The 12,549-nt window shown below is 44.1% G+C and overlaps 1 long non-coding RNA gene across 5 annotated transcripts in view; it reads left to right on the top strand.

Moving 5' to 3' along the window:
• Nucleotides 1–12,549, top strand: part of LOC308482307 — a 200,547-nt gene that overhangs the window by 180,866 nt on the left and 7,132 nt on the right. Inside the window, exons 1-2 of one of the 5 annotated variants that reach the window (XR_013989196.1) lie at nucleotides 4,209–7,166; nucleotides 8,996–12,364. This is a non-coding gene — a long non-coding RNA (uncharacterized lncRNA). Of the gene's footprint in view, nucleotides 1–4,198; nucleotides 12,365–12,549 lie in introns of those variants that run through there. The other 4 variants (XR_013989195.1, XR_013989192.1, XR_013989193.1 and 1 more) reach the window with 4 other exon arrangements.

Raw genomic sequence — 12,549 nt, 5'->3', positions numbered from 1 at the left:
GAAATGTATTGTGGCTCAGCCAAAACGACAGTCTGTCTTTAGCCCTGCCATCTGATGCTGCTAAGGTATAATGATGCTCACTAGAAGGTGTCCTCAATAACATCCTTTCATAATTGAGTCCTCGTATTTTCATAAACCAGGGCATATAATTTGTCTAAGGATTACAACCCAAATCTTGTTTTAGGCACCTCTGGTTTCTGACACGGGGGCAGCTTTTGAATCAGCGAGGATCTGTTCCTGCTGCTTAATCTCCGAGGCAGCCAATTTGAAGACAGAGGGATTTCCCCCGCCCCTTTATCTGCTCCAGCCACACTTCTTGTGGCTTAGTCTTTCATATCGGGAAAACGGCAAAGTCTCTGTGTGCGCACACACATGTGTACATGTTAGGAAAGGTGTTGACAAAATTGCATGGGAGAGACAGATCCCACTGGCCCACTAATGACATTGGTGGGCTTGCAGGACTGGTATTAAAGCATGGAATTTCCCCCCCCCGTCAGGGGCCATAGTATGACTTGTCGGGCAATCCAGACCCTTGACCCACTGTGCTTGGGGGGGGGAAATGAGGCAGAGGTGTCCCTTTGCCTGAATATGCTGACTTCCACTGGTGAGGAAACTCCATTGCCAGTAGGTGAGCCCCACCAGTGAGGAACACCCAAATGTGTCCACCCATTTGGGTGGGTGGAAGTTACCACAAGTGATATCCTGAGTGGCAGAAGCCACAGTTAACTGCCCCAAATGGGGTGGTTTTGTGGGATGTTAGCATCCGAAAGGCATATGTAAAGGGTTCTTGTTTCAAAGGGCTGCAGAACCCTGTGGTGTCATATGCCTGAGGCAGTTATTTTCAGTTGGTTCAGTTATTAACAGTCTTGTGAGTCTTAACGGAGCAGCAGGCATGTTGTGTTGTGCTACTGACAGTACAGTGGTACCTCTGGTTACGAACTTAGTTTGTTCCGGAGGTCCGTTCTCAACCTGAAACTGTTCTTAACCTGAGGTACCACTTTAGCTAATGGGGCCTCCCGCTGCCACCGCACAATTTCTGTTCTCATCCTGAGGTAAAGTTCTTAACCCGAGGTACTACTTCTGGGTTAGTGGAGTCTGTAACCTGAAGTGTTTGTAACCCGAGGTACCACTGTATCAGTCAGTCTCTAAATGTTAGTTAGTCTGTAACGGTTTAATCTATGTAAGATGTTTTAGCAACTGAAAGAAACATCCACCTGCAGTGTGTGTGTGTGTGTGTGTGTGTGTGTGTGTGTGTGTGTGTATAATCTGCAACTGCAAGTACACTAAGTTATATATTCTTTAAAGGAAGAAGAAGAAGAAGAAGAGTTTGGATTTGATATCCCGCTTTATCACTACCCGAAGGAGTCTCAAAGCGGCTAACATTCTCCTTTCCCTTCCTCCCCCACAACAAACACTCTTTGAGGTGAGTGGGGCTGAGAGACTTCAGAGAAGTGTGACTAATCCAAGGTCACCCAGCAGCTGCATGTGGAGGAGCGGAGACGCGAACCTGGTTCACCAGATTACAAGCCTACCGCTCTTAACCACTACACCACACTGGAGAGTGTCTTGTGTAGTTTTTATAGGAGGGAAAAGAGAACTAAAGGGTCAAACGACCCAGGGCTATCTTTCTCATTCTTTACAAATGGGAGCTACAGTCTAATTCCCACAGTTTGGGTGCAGGGCTGGCCCGGCCCAGGATCCACTGCTTCTTGAGCTGGCCTTGTTGCCATCAACTGATGGCAACAGACCTGATCTGGATCTCTTTGCTATCATGCTAGCAAATAACACCCCCACGCCCCTACCTTCTGCCCTGGCTGTTGCAAGTGATAGGGCTATGGGGAGGGGAGTGACTGCACTACTCTATTAAGCCTTGTCATTGTTGGCCAGGAGTTTGGCTCTCCCCTTAGACAATTAACAATGTCTAAGACCAGTGCTTTTTTCTTAAAAAAATGTTTAGGGGTACTCTCATTTTCCTCATATTGAAACACTGCCCCTCAATGAGGCCAAACTTAGATTCACAAAATGTTTAGGGATATCCCCCCCCCCCCGAAAAAAGCACTGTCTAAGACTAATGCATGTTGGTCTTATGCATGTTTGCTCAGAGATAACATCTGCTGAGTTCAGTGATGTCTATTGCCCAAATAACTGTGCCCAGGATTCCAGCCTTACCTTTTAATGCATTGGTTTCCACCCCTTGCCTTCGCTTATAGCTTCCACCTTTGCATTTTTCTATGTACCCGAAAAAATACCTAACAGAATATTGCAACTGCAGCTGCACTTAGTTACCAGCCTACAGTAGGTGTGCTTCTCCTTCTGTCAATACCGCCTCCTAGAACGTATTGAAGATTATTTGAAAACAAACAGGGAGTAGGAGAAACTTTCGAGAGTACTGTACAATATGTGCAAAAGGATTGTGGACTTCAGTGTGAAGCGCATGCAATTTTGATATAAGCTCCCTTGAAATCAACAGGACTTACTTCTGAGTAAACATTCACAGAACCAGACTGCATGGGTAATAAAGAGAAGGTAGGTAGCTTGACCTTTCATTTTTGAGAGTTATAACAGGAATCTGGAGAAATAGCAGAGGAAAAAGGTTTCTGCTGCTGAATTCTGGCAGAGTTCAGTTCGACATTTATAATTGCATTAGAGTAGAATAGTGCTACTAAATACCTAGCAGACGTGCAAAATCTGCAATTTCAGTCAATTCTACGGTGTGGTCATTCATTCAGTGCTTTGCAACATTTCTGTATAACTGCGATAGCTTTCCCCTTGCAATATGTCACAACCTCCTGAAATCTTTCTGAATGTCATGATAATATTTCTGTCAAGACTATTTCTTCTTTGGCTTGCTTATATAATTCACGCATGAGCTTGTCTGGTGTACTCAGGAGGAAAGTACATGTGTGTGAGAGCAATGTCACTCACACCACTTTGGACCACAAACCCCCAATGGAGTATAACTGGGAGCAAGACATACATGTGTGAGAATTAGTATGGTGCTGAAACGGGTGGAATGTGAATTTTGTGGACACTTTCTTTGTTGTGAGTTATGCCCCTTATTTTGCCAGATTGTAAGGGGGTGCATGAAAAGCAGTTAAAATGCTCACTCCTGTGGCCCTGTGCTAGTTCCACCCCAATGTGAATGCTCTTTCTGTAGCCGTATGCTCAGGGCTGTCTTAAGCATATGCGGCGCTGGGGTGCAAAGATCTGCCCCCCTGGTTGCCCAGTCCCAGGTACGCAGGAGGGTGGAGCTGGCCATCTGCCTCAGTGTCTTGCTGGCTCAGTCACCACCAAACTCACGGTGCAGAGCCGCCCGCAGTAGAAGAGCCCGCTGCGGCGCTCCAACCAACGGGTGGGCTCTTCCCCGGACCCAACTCTTGGCCTGGTACCCCTGAGAGCCCGGCGCCTGGGTGCCCAGCACCCCTAGCGCCTATGGGTAAGACGGCCCAACGTATGCTCTTCCTTCAGTACCTTCCTCCCTGGTACCTTTTTCGTCTGTTTCCAGCTTTGATGGGTACTATTATGGTACATAAAGAAGAAGAAAAGATGGCCCATGTGGTGTAGTGGCTAGAGTGTTGGACTAGGACCTGGGAGATCGAATCCCACTCAGCCATTAAGCTCAGTGGGCAACATACATACATACATACTTTTATTTGTATGCCACCTTTCCACAATTCAAGCCATGCTCAAAGTGGTTTACAACATGAAAAACCACCTAACTCTAACATAACACAAGTAGTCATAAACAAATAAAACATTAAAAATGCACAACGCAACTGAATAGTTTCCACATAAATGGCAACAAGATCTGAAATAAAGATACAAAAAAATAGCAGCAACAACCTCCCTCCAAACAAAAAACCCCCAAGAGTTTGTTCAACAGCTCCAGCTTTTGTAGCTGGAGTCAATTAGGGTCCACCCTGCTAGGCTAGGTGAAAAAGACCTGCTAGGCAGGGAGCTGGTCTTCCAGGACTCACAGCCAAGATGATCTCTGGCCTCTTAGTACCTCAACCTTTGCAGCTAGAGTCAATCAGGGCTCTGTCCTCTCAGACCAGGGTCTGTTTCTCAGTCTAACTTACTTCACAGAGTTGTTGTGAGGAAGAATTGTGGAGGGGAAGAGCCATGTACGCCACTTCAAGCTCCTTGGAAGAAAGGTGGGATATAATATCAATCTTAATAATCTTAATAATAATATTTATTTATTTACTTATTTATTTGTTGTTAGAAACATTGAGGTTAGCCAATCAACATTGGCTATGTGATATTATGACTGAAACAATGAAACTAATGGGTAATGCCCTCGCTTTGAATTAGCTTGTTTGCCTTCAGAAATGTGGTTGTGTAGCAAAAGCTGATTGACGATGTGAAGGAGACCTCATTTCTTTTTCTGTGAAGGAAAATGATATTTAAAAAGTCATTGCCTTTTCACACTTAGTCCTTTATTTTAAATGTTTTCATGTTTTGGTTTAATGGCTCATTCCCAGGCTAATACCTCCAAAGGAAACCAGGGAGTTAGAAGCATCTAGTACACAGCTCAAATACACACATAGGCCTAGCAATCTGTTTTCACACATAAGCCGTAATTAAATTCTAACATATATTAGACCCAATAATGTCTAGCACCCACAAATTCATAACAAACTATTATTTAGTGGATATAAATCACTTCACAGCACAAAACACTCAAAGCAATCTACAGGACAAAAAGGGGAAAGTAAATAAACACCATAGGAGCCAACTCCTAGGGGCCAAGGGGGCTTTGGCCTCCCAGTAAAATATTTGAGGGTGCCACCTCCCCCAGCTGATGGGCATTGCCATTCAAATGGTGTGTGTGCACTGCTTCATGTGATCAGTTATGTGGGATGGGGCTTACCTGCCCCCCAATGTGTTATTCAAGTTGGCACCCCTGAAAAACACAATACTGAACTTGCCTTGGTTGTGATGAAACCTAAAATTGAATCCTTTGTCCAGGTTTGTACTTATAGGCTGTGCTGGATGCATTAATATATTTCTTGGAGTCAGTCCTATGCCATAGTATGGACTATATTTGGAGAGAGATGCCATGGCAGCAGACTGACATGTGAGGGCTATGACCAAATAATAATAATAATAATAATAATAATAATAATAATAATAATTATTTATATCCCGCTCTCCCCAGCCGAAGCTGGGCTCAGAGTGGCTAACAACAGTAAAATAATACAGCATTCTAAAATCAATTCATTTCTAAAATCAGTTCAAATCAAATTGATGGCAACCATTGGGCTAGAGTTCTGTGAGGAATTACCCTACAAAGCAACACTGATGGAAATCTAGGCCTGGGAAGTTTAAAGTGCATGTGTGAATGGGAGGGGGAAGCTGCAGCTGTTGCCCCCTGCCCCACACCAGCTTTTCACTGCTTCCCCCCAGTACAGCTCTATGATTAAAATAAAAACTGCTGGGAAAAAGAGACAGTTTCCCAGGGAAGGGATGAATACCGTTTCTCCATCCTGCAGCCTTGCACCCTGCTGCTGTTGCCGTTAGACTGTCTTTGCACCCTCCACCCCCCGCCCAATCTCTCTTTCTAAGCATTCAGCAGGATCCAGGTTGGCTTGTGCCACGTTAGGTCTATTCGGCTGTCGAAAGTCACGGACGGAAATAGAAATGGGCTTTGACTGAATCGTAGCAGACGTTTGCAAAGGATAGAACAGACGGCGGCATCGCCAAGCAGAATGGGACGTACTAAAATAACCATGGCACCACATGGTTACACAAAATAGCCACATGCACGAGCGGCAGGTTTCAAAAGGAGTGCTTTCTATGGTAATGAATAAATGAAATTTGATGAATATTTAACAAGCCACCTGCTTAGCTATGGTAATTAAGTAGTTTACTGTAGGCACCATGGTGCAGATGGATCATTAAGTGATGTGAGAGGTGACCAGGTAGGGATATTGCAGTCAGAGTTGGGAAGATGGCAGGCAGAGTGAGCGAACTGTGGATTAGCCACCAAAGAACACAAGGGCTTTTTTTTCTGTCTCTTTGTTTGTGGATATGAGACACCTTGGGAACCTGATTTGAATCCTGGAAGGGTCTGGTACCCTCAGCGTGAACCCTCTTCTCAGAGGATAGTACAAAGTCACAATCAGGTCTTCAGATCAGCCCGAATGGTACATAGGGATGGTGTCCCCAAAAGCAACAGTCTAGCCCTTATTGTGCATTGTGGTGCTGCTAGGAGCTGCTAGGAGGTGAGATCTTCACTCACCCCTTCTTTCCTAGTGGGGAAGGGGGCTGCATCTTGTGGTTCGCCCCAGGTGTTAAAATGTATTGAGCCGGCCCTGCCAAGGGTAAGTTATCCAAGGTTTCCTTTCTGGAGATGCTTAACAATAGTACTGTGTTCTTTGAGTTATATTTACAAATGTGTACATTACATGCAGGACTAAGACACAGCTGTGTCTTTGAAATGCAACATGAGAAGTGGCCCAGAGTCATCTCCCGCTTGTGCTAATGTGTTCTCTTTCAGTGTTATTGTGACTTTTTTTCTGGTACAAAATGATCTTCCTATTAGTGCAGGGAGCTGGCAGGTGCTAATCTGAAGTTTTTTCGATAGCCAACTCATTAAGGAGAAAGCAGGTGTGAAGGGATACATTTGGTTTCTAAATAAGTAAGAAAAAAATAACATTATTGGCCTCTCAGTTCTAGCAGACGGAGCCCCTTTTTATACCTTTAACTAAGGGCAGGGGATAAGGTAGGAGACTTTTCTTCAAAATTTATTGTGACTACAGTGCAGAAGTGACCGCAGATGTCAGCATTCACTATTCCTTTATGTTCCCCTACCACCACAGAAAATTCTTGCAAATCAAATGTTCTATGTTAAATGAACTCCAAAATGCTTCAGAATTGTGTTGAGCAAAGCAAAGTGTATCATCCAGCTTCAATTTTTGCTGGTCAAAAATAGCATTTTCACTGTTAGACAATTGAGATGTGCCATACAAATCAATATTACAAACTTTGAAGTTCCACGTACAGAAATATTGCGGGCTACAGAGATTCAGAAGTGCTACTGGCAGAAATCAATGCTCGAGAGTTGTTTGTGAAATAAAATGTACTTTTCAGACAAGAGCCTGTGAGAATTGGAATCCTGTGGTGAGATTTATTGAAGAGATTTTATGCAGATTTCCACCAAAGTAAGTTTGAGGTTTTCAAGGATGTATTTATTGTACATTTTCACTGTAGTTTAGGCAGGCAGATACATCAGGTGTATCCCTATCCAGAGAGGTCTGATCTTTCCTCGGATGTTCATGTACCAGTGAAGCCCAGGTTAGATGATTGCAGTGCATTCTGTGTAGGGCTGCCTTCAAAGTGGCTTGGAAAATTCCGCTAGCAAAAAAAAATGTGGCCACTTGAGCCCTGGTGGGAGCCGAAAGGTTGCCCCATATGACATGTATCCTATACCCTGCGCCAGTTGCACTGGTTGCCTGGATGTTTATTAGCACAAATTAAAAGGCTTATTTTTAACCTTAAAACCTTTAAACGGCTTGGGCCTGACTGTCATGAAGGACCCTCACCCATATTAGCCTGTCTGCATGTGGAGATCATCATGTGCCTGCCTCTTAAGAGAAGTTAGGCTGGAGATCACAAAGGAAAGGGACTGAGCCTATACCCGACCAGCTTTCCTACTGGCTCTCCCTGGCCTTTGCTTGAGATTGTGCTTTGCTTTGTGAGATTGCTGCTGAATTTTAGTCAGTGGCATAGGAAGGGGTTTGTGGTGGTTACGGGTTGCCCCGGGTGTCACCACTGAGGGGGGTGACAAAATGGCAAAAATTTATGTTTTTAAAATAAGAAATTCCCATCGCAGAAAAAAGGTTTTAAGTGCTTATGCTCATGATGTTAAGTAAATAAACCAGAAAATAACACTTGCAACTGTAAGTATCTTATTTTTCCTTCTTTTAATAATTTCAATGTGGGGGGTGACAAGAAATTTTCTGCACCGGGTACCACTTGACCTTGCTATGCCACTGATTTTAGTCTGTATTTGAATTGCTTTGTTCTGGGCCATCTGGATGTTCTTTCTAGATGTTCAGTTTAGCTTGGCATTTATTAAATATGCTTATTGTGCTTGTTTTGTACATTTAACGTGTGAGTTGCCTTGATATGGCTTTTGCCCTTAACGGCATCCTAGAACTATTTCAAATAAAAATAGATAGAACCCCAAGGAACATTTCAACATGTGGGTGCCACCAGTGAGAAAGCCCTGCTATTAGGGTGAACAGTTTAGCTTCAGCATAGAAGAAGGAAAGCATTGCCAGAAAAGGGATTCATATTTGCATATGCATATGTGTGTGTGTGTGTGTGTGTGTGTGTGTGTGTGTATGTATGTATATGCAAATGTAGAACTACATTTCAGCACAATGGAGTAGACTGTGAACAGGTAACCTCTATGCTTCCTCAGTCTGCTGTCCAGGTGTGAAGTGCTGGTAGGTAATTTCAGGGCCCCTGTTCCTCTTTCTTTTGGTTCTTTATTTTTAAAACTGGACATAGAGAATCCCTTCAAATGGAGGCCTACTCACCAACAACCTTCAAATAGAGGAATATCCTTTGTAAAGTAGGTGGCAAGCAGGGGTGGAGAACCTTTTTGGCTGCATGAGTTGGAGCTTTTTCTGGTCCCACCCTTGTGGAACAACTTGGACAGATGAATGGGGCAAACCACCTGTCAGTCACCTGATGTCATGATCATCCAAATCTGTTCCCAAGTGCCCGGTAGGCAGCTGGGAACTGATAGCTGAGTGCTTGGAAGCCGCAGTGCAAGGAGCTTTGCTGCTCCAGTAGCACCAAGCAGTTTGCATGGGATCCACTACTAAAATGGAGGGAAGACTCCTTTTTAGCAGCGGCTTCAACAGAAAACCCTTGGTGCTCTTGGAGCAAGGTGTACTCCAGCTGAAGGGCAGGGGGAGTGTGCCTTGCTCCAGCAAAGGAACCACCAGGATCTCATTTTAAGTGTCTTCTTCCTTTGTAGTTTCACCTGGATTCAGTTGAAAAGAACCCAGCAAAAGACTGAACTGGACTGAAGACAAGAGGAGCCATGATTTAAATCACAGTAACCTTGCATTTCTTTTTTTCTCTCCTCAGGATCTCATTTTAAGCTTCTTCTTCCTTTGTAGTCCCACTTGCCCACACCTGATAGTGTATGTGATAATTAGGGAAAATGGCCTTGTGGGTCAAAAGGTGAGGCCTGGTGCTCCAAATGTGGTCTGTGGGCTGAAGGTTCCCAACCCTGTCATAGCAGATCGCACATGGGTGAAGGAGGGAATGTGGAACAAGGCTTCTGCGGAACCAAGTGAGCTGGGGGTGAAGGTGTTCCTCACGCAGGCTATTTAGAAAGAAGCAATACGAAATCTCCAAAAACTGAAACTGGAGTTGAACGATTGACGATGGAATGGCACCATTTGCATAGGTGCCAAGCATTCTTCTCTGCAAAGTTTCAAATAAGCTTCAAGAGTTCACTTAAGGATTGTTACAGAGGGGAGCACAAGACCCAGCAGAGAAAATATAGTCTACCTATTGGGATTTCGTGATCTAGGGCTTGCAGAACTCTCTAGAGAAATGAATTCCTAATTTGCAGTAACAAGCTAGCTAATGTGTTCATTTCATCACATTATGGGGAAAACACGCTTTGTACTTGGAGCCATTATTGCTGCTGTTGACCTGCTCTCCTCAGGGAGTGGTGGGTGAACAAAAAGAAGTTGATCTGAGGTTCAGAAGCAGCTAGGTGACATTAGCCGGGGGGGACCCAGAAGTTGCAGAAAGGGAACTTGCCGCTGCATCAGAGACCAGCCTGCCTAAGAATAATATTGCTGTGTTTTAAAAACAGCTATAGTTTGGTAGGAGGGTTGTGTTGGTAGTTCTGCATCCTGCTTTGGTACCTTGATTTCAAGCCTTTATTTATCCACCTAATTGTTGCTATGGAAATTCAATATTTAAAGAGGTAATTATTGCTGATCTTGTTGCATGTGTCCATTGCTGATGTCCAGCTGTTAGCTCTTTAGCTCCAGTCTAGCAGATTAATTACTGCTATTGATTACTTTGAGCTTCTCTCTTCACACCTGCAGTTTGTGTAATTAGCAAGTGGCCTCCTCCGAAAATTAGGAGCAGTTTCATCCTGGCACTTTGCCATTTCCCAGCCATGTGCTCTGCTGAACAAAAGCAAATCTCCTTTAAATAGAGATATCTGGGCAATGAACTCCTTTGCCCCTTTCAAAATGTACATGCTTACTGCAGATTGCCCTGGCTTAGGAAATATTTCATCTAATTAGAAAAACACCCGTAATCACCAGATTCCTAAATGTTGGTGGGAGTGGTGGCCGTGCATGTGAGCAGCTTTTAATGTATGATATGGTTTCGGGAAGACCACAGCCCTAGTTGAGTGTTTGTTCTACTTGTGTGTAAACAACCCCTCCAGCACATTGCCATTACAGCCATTACAGTGCCCCATGAGTGAAGAATTGGGGAGCCTCTCCATGCTATGTAGAACCCCACAGAACTCAGAGATAGAGGAATATCCTTACTTCAGACCTTCACCACTCTCAAACTCATATCATGGTATTGGTAATGCATTGGAGGGAGTGGGACTTGGCAGCGACCCCCTCCTCCCACTTCTATGTTAGTTTTTATGCTGGTAGAACTAAATTATGAATAAGGTTTTCATTTCCCCTCCATCATCATGGGGACTTCCATAAAATTAATGCCACCAAATTAAAATTGGTGAAGAAACTGTTGCAGGTGTGGATGTGGAAATGTGTCCTTATCAGCAACATGCAGACATTACTTTAAGTGTTATTCCTGCTTGTTTTAAAGAGTGCTTGCCTGGAATAGTCTTTAGTTCAGGGGCCACCAGTGTGATACCCATGGGTGCCTCTGCTCCTGCTGAATTTAGACTTGAAAGAATTCTGTTGTTGTCGATAGGAAAGGTTGTGGGGTGTGCTTGGTTGTAGTGCGTGGGGTTCCCACAACAGTTTCTTCAGCTGGCAAATATGCCCACAGGCCCCTAATGGTTGGACTCTCCAGTTCTAATTCCCCCTTCAGTGTTTCCATAGAAGCTATTTCTTCATATGGGAAGAAGTTCCAAGATGGCAAAGAAACGCAGTTGAACACTACGTCAAAACAGTTATAATCTGGAAGCACCCCCGATTCTGTTGTTTCATGCTGCCTTTCTTTGTTTGTACATACACCATCATAAATAGCATAATTCCACATTTATTTTCCTATGGTGGCCATGCATGGGCATATGGGCACAACAGCGTGACTGATGGTGACATTCGTGAAGCCATTCACCAGTCCTGAGAACAGCTTCAGAGATGATACTCAGAATAGACCAATGTGGGCTGTGTGAATTTCCCCCAAAGCTCCATGTGCAGCCTTAACTTCTAGGCTGAACAGAGCCTTCTTCGCCTCCTCTAATGTTCTTTTTCAAAGCATGACTTACATCCATTCAAACCACCCAGTACTATTCCCTAGACAATACAAAGTCGACACCCTAACAGAACTGGGATGCTGTCGGGATATGGTCAAAGGTACAGGAAAGATGGCTGAGTTTGTTCTTTCTGTTTCTGCATTTTATAGCAATCCATGCAGAACCAACTAAATGATCCAGGTTGCCTGCAAATTGAGATTCCCATTTCTGCTAATTCTTATTATATTGCCTTATTATATCTTTCAGATGCATTAATATACTTGTGGGCAGTTCCTATCAGAGTCAATAGAACAGTTTTTGCTGGTTCTTGCCAAAGGAAATTCGGGGTGAATATCTGTTACAAAGATGGTTAGAAGAGAGTTGTGGGGTGGGGAAAGCATTTATTTTTGCTGGCTTGTCAAAATTGCTTGCTTTGGGGAGTTCCGTCTTGGACCTCAGAAGGACCCCACTTGGAATCTCATCACTGTTGCTGTTTCCAGATTAAATTCTAAATTGTGCTGGGTTGTTTGGAGACCTTTTGTGCCTCGTATTATTGCAATCCTAAGAGCTATTTGAACAGCAGCCCAATGCCACTCTTGCTTCCAAGTCCCATTTGCCATTATTGCCACTCTGTGAGAAAGAGAAGCAAACCTAAGTTGCTTTCACAGAGCGCAGAAAGGTCCGTGTCCTCACTGCAGCTAAAGCAGCCGAATTCTGTGATTTTCTTCTCCCTCACCTCTAGTTCAATTTTGACCTTTGTTAAAGAACTGGGTTGTTTCTGTCTGAAGCTATTATCCTGTGCTGCCCACACAAGGACAGAGTACCCAGAGACAGTGAAATTTGTTTCAACACCATTGGAAGTTATGATGAATGTGCTATCTGGGAGGGATTGTTGCATTTTTCCTAGGTACAGAAAAGTGCAATTGGAGTACAGTGGTGCCCCGCAAGACGAATGCCTCGCAAGACGGAAAACCCGCTAGACGAAAGGGTTTTCCGTTTTGGAGGTGCTTCGCAAAACGAATTTCCTATGTGCTTGCTTCGCAAGACGAAAATGTCTTGCAAGTTCCTGCGGGGTTTTTTTCCCTCCCCCCCCCCCTTTTTCCCAAGCCGCTAAACCGCTT

Source organism: Podarcis pityusensis (genome assembly GCF_964106645.2).
Source record: "Podarcis pityusensis genome assembly, chromosome: 7".
In the NCBI taxonomy this organism is placed as follows: Eukaryota; Metazoa; Chordata; class Lepidosauria; order Squamata; family Lacertidae; genus Podarcis; species Podarcis pityusensis.
The sequence above is the reverse complement of the archived record's forward strand: the minus strand, read 5'-3'. Positions and strand labels throughout refer to the sequence as shown.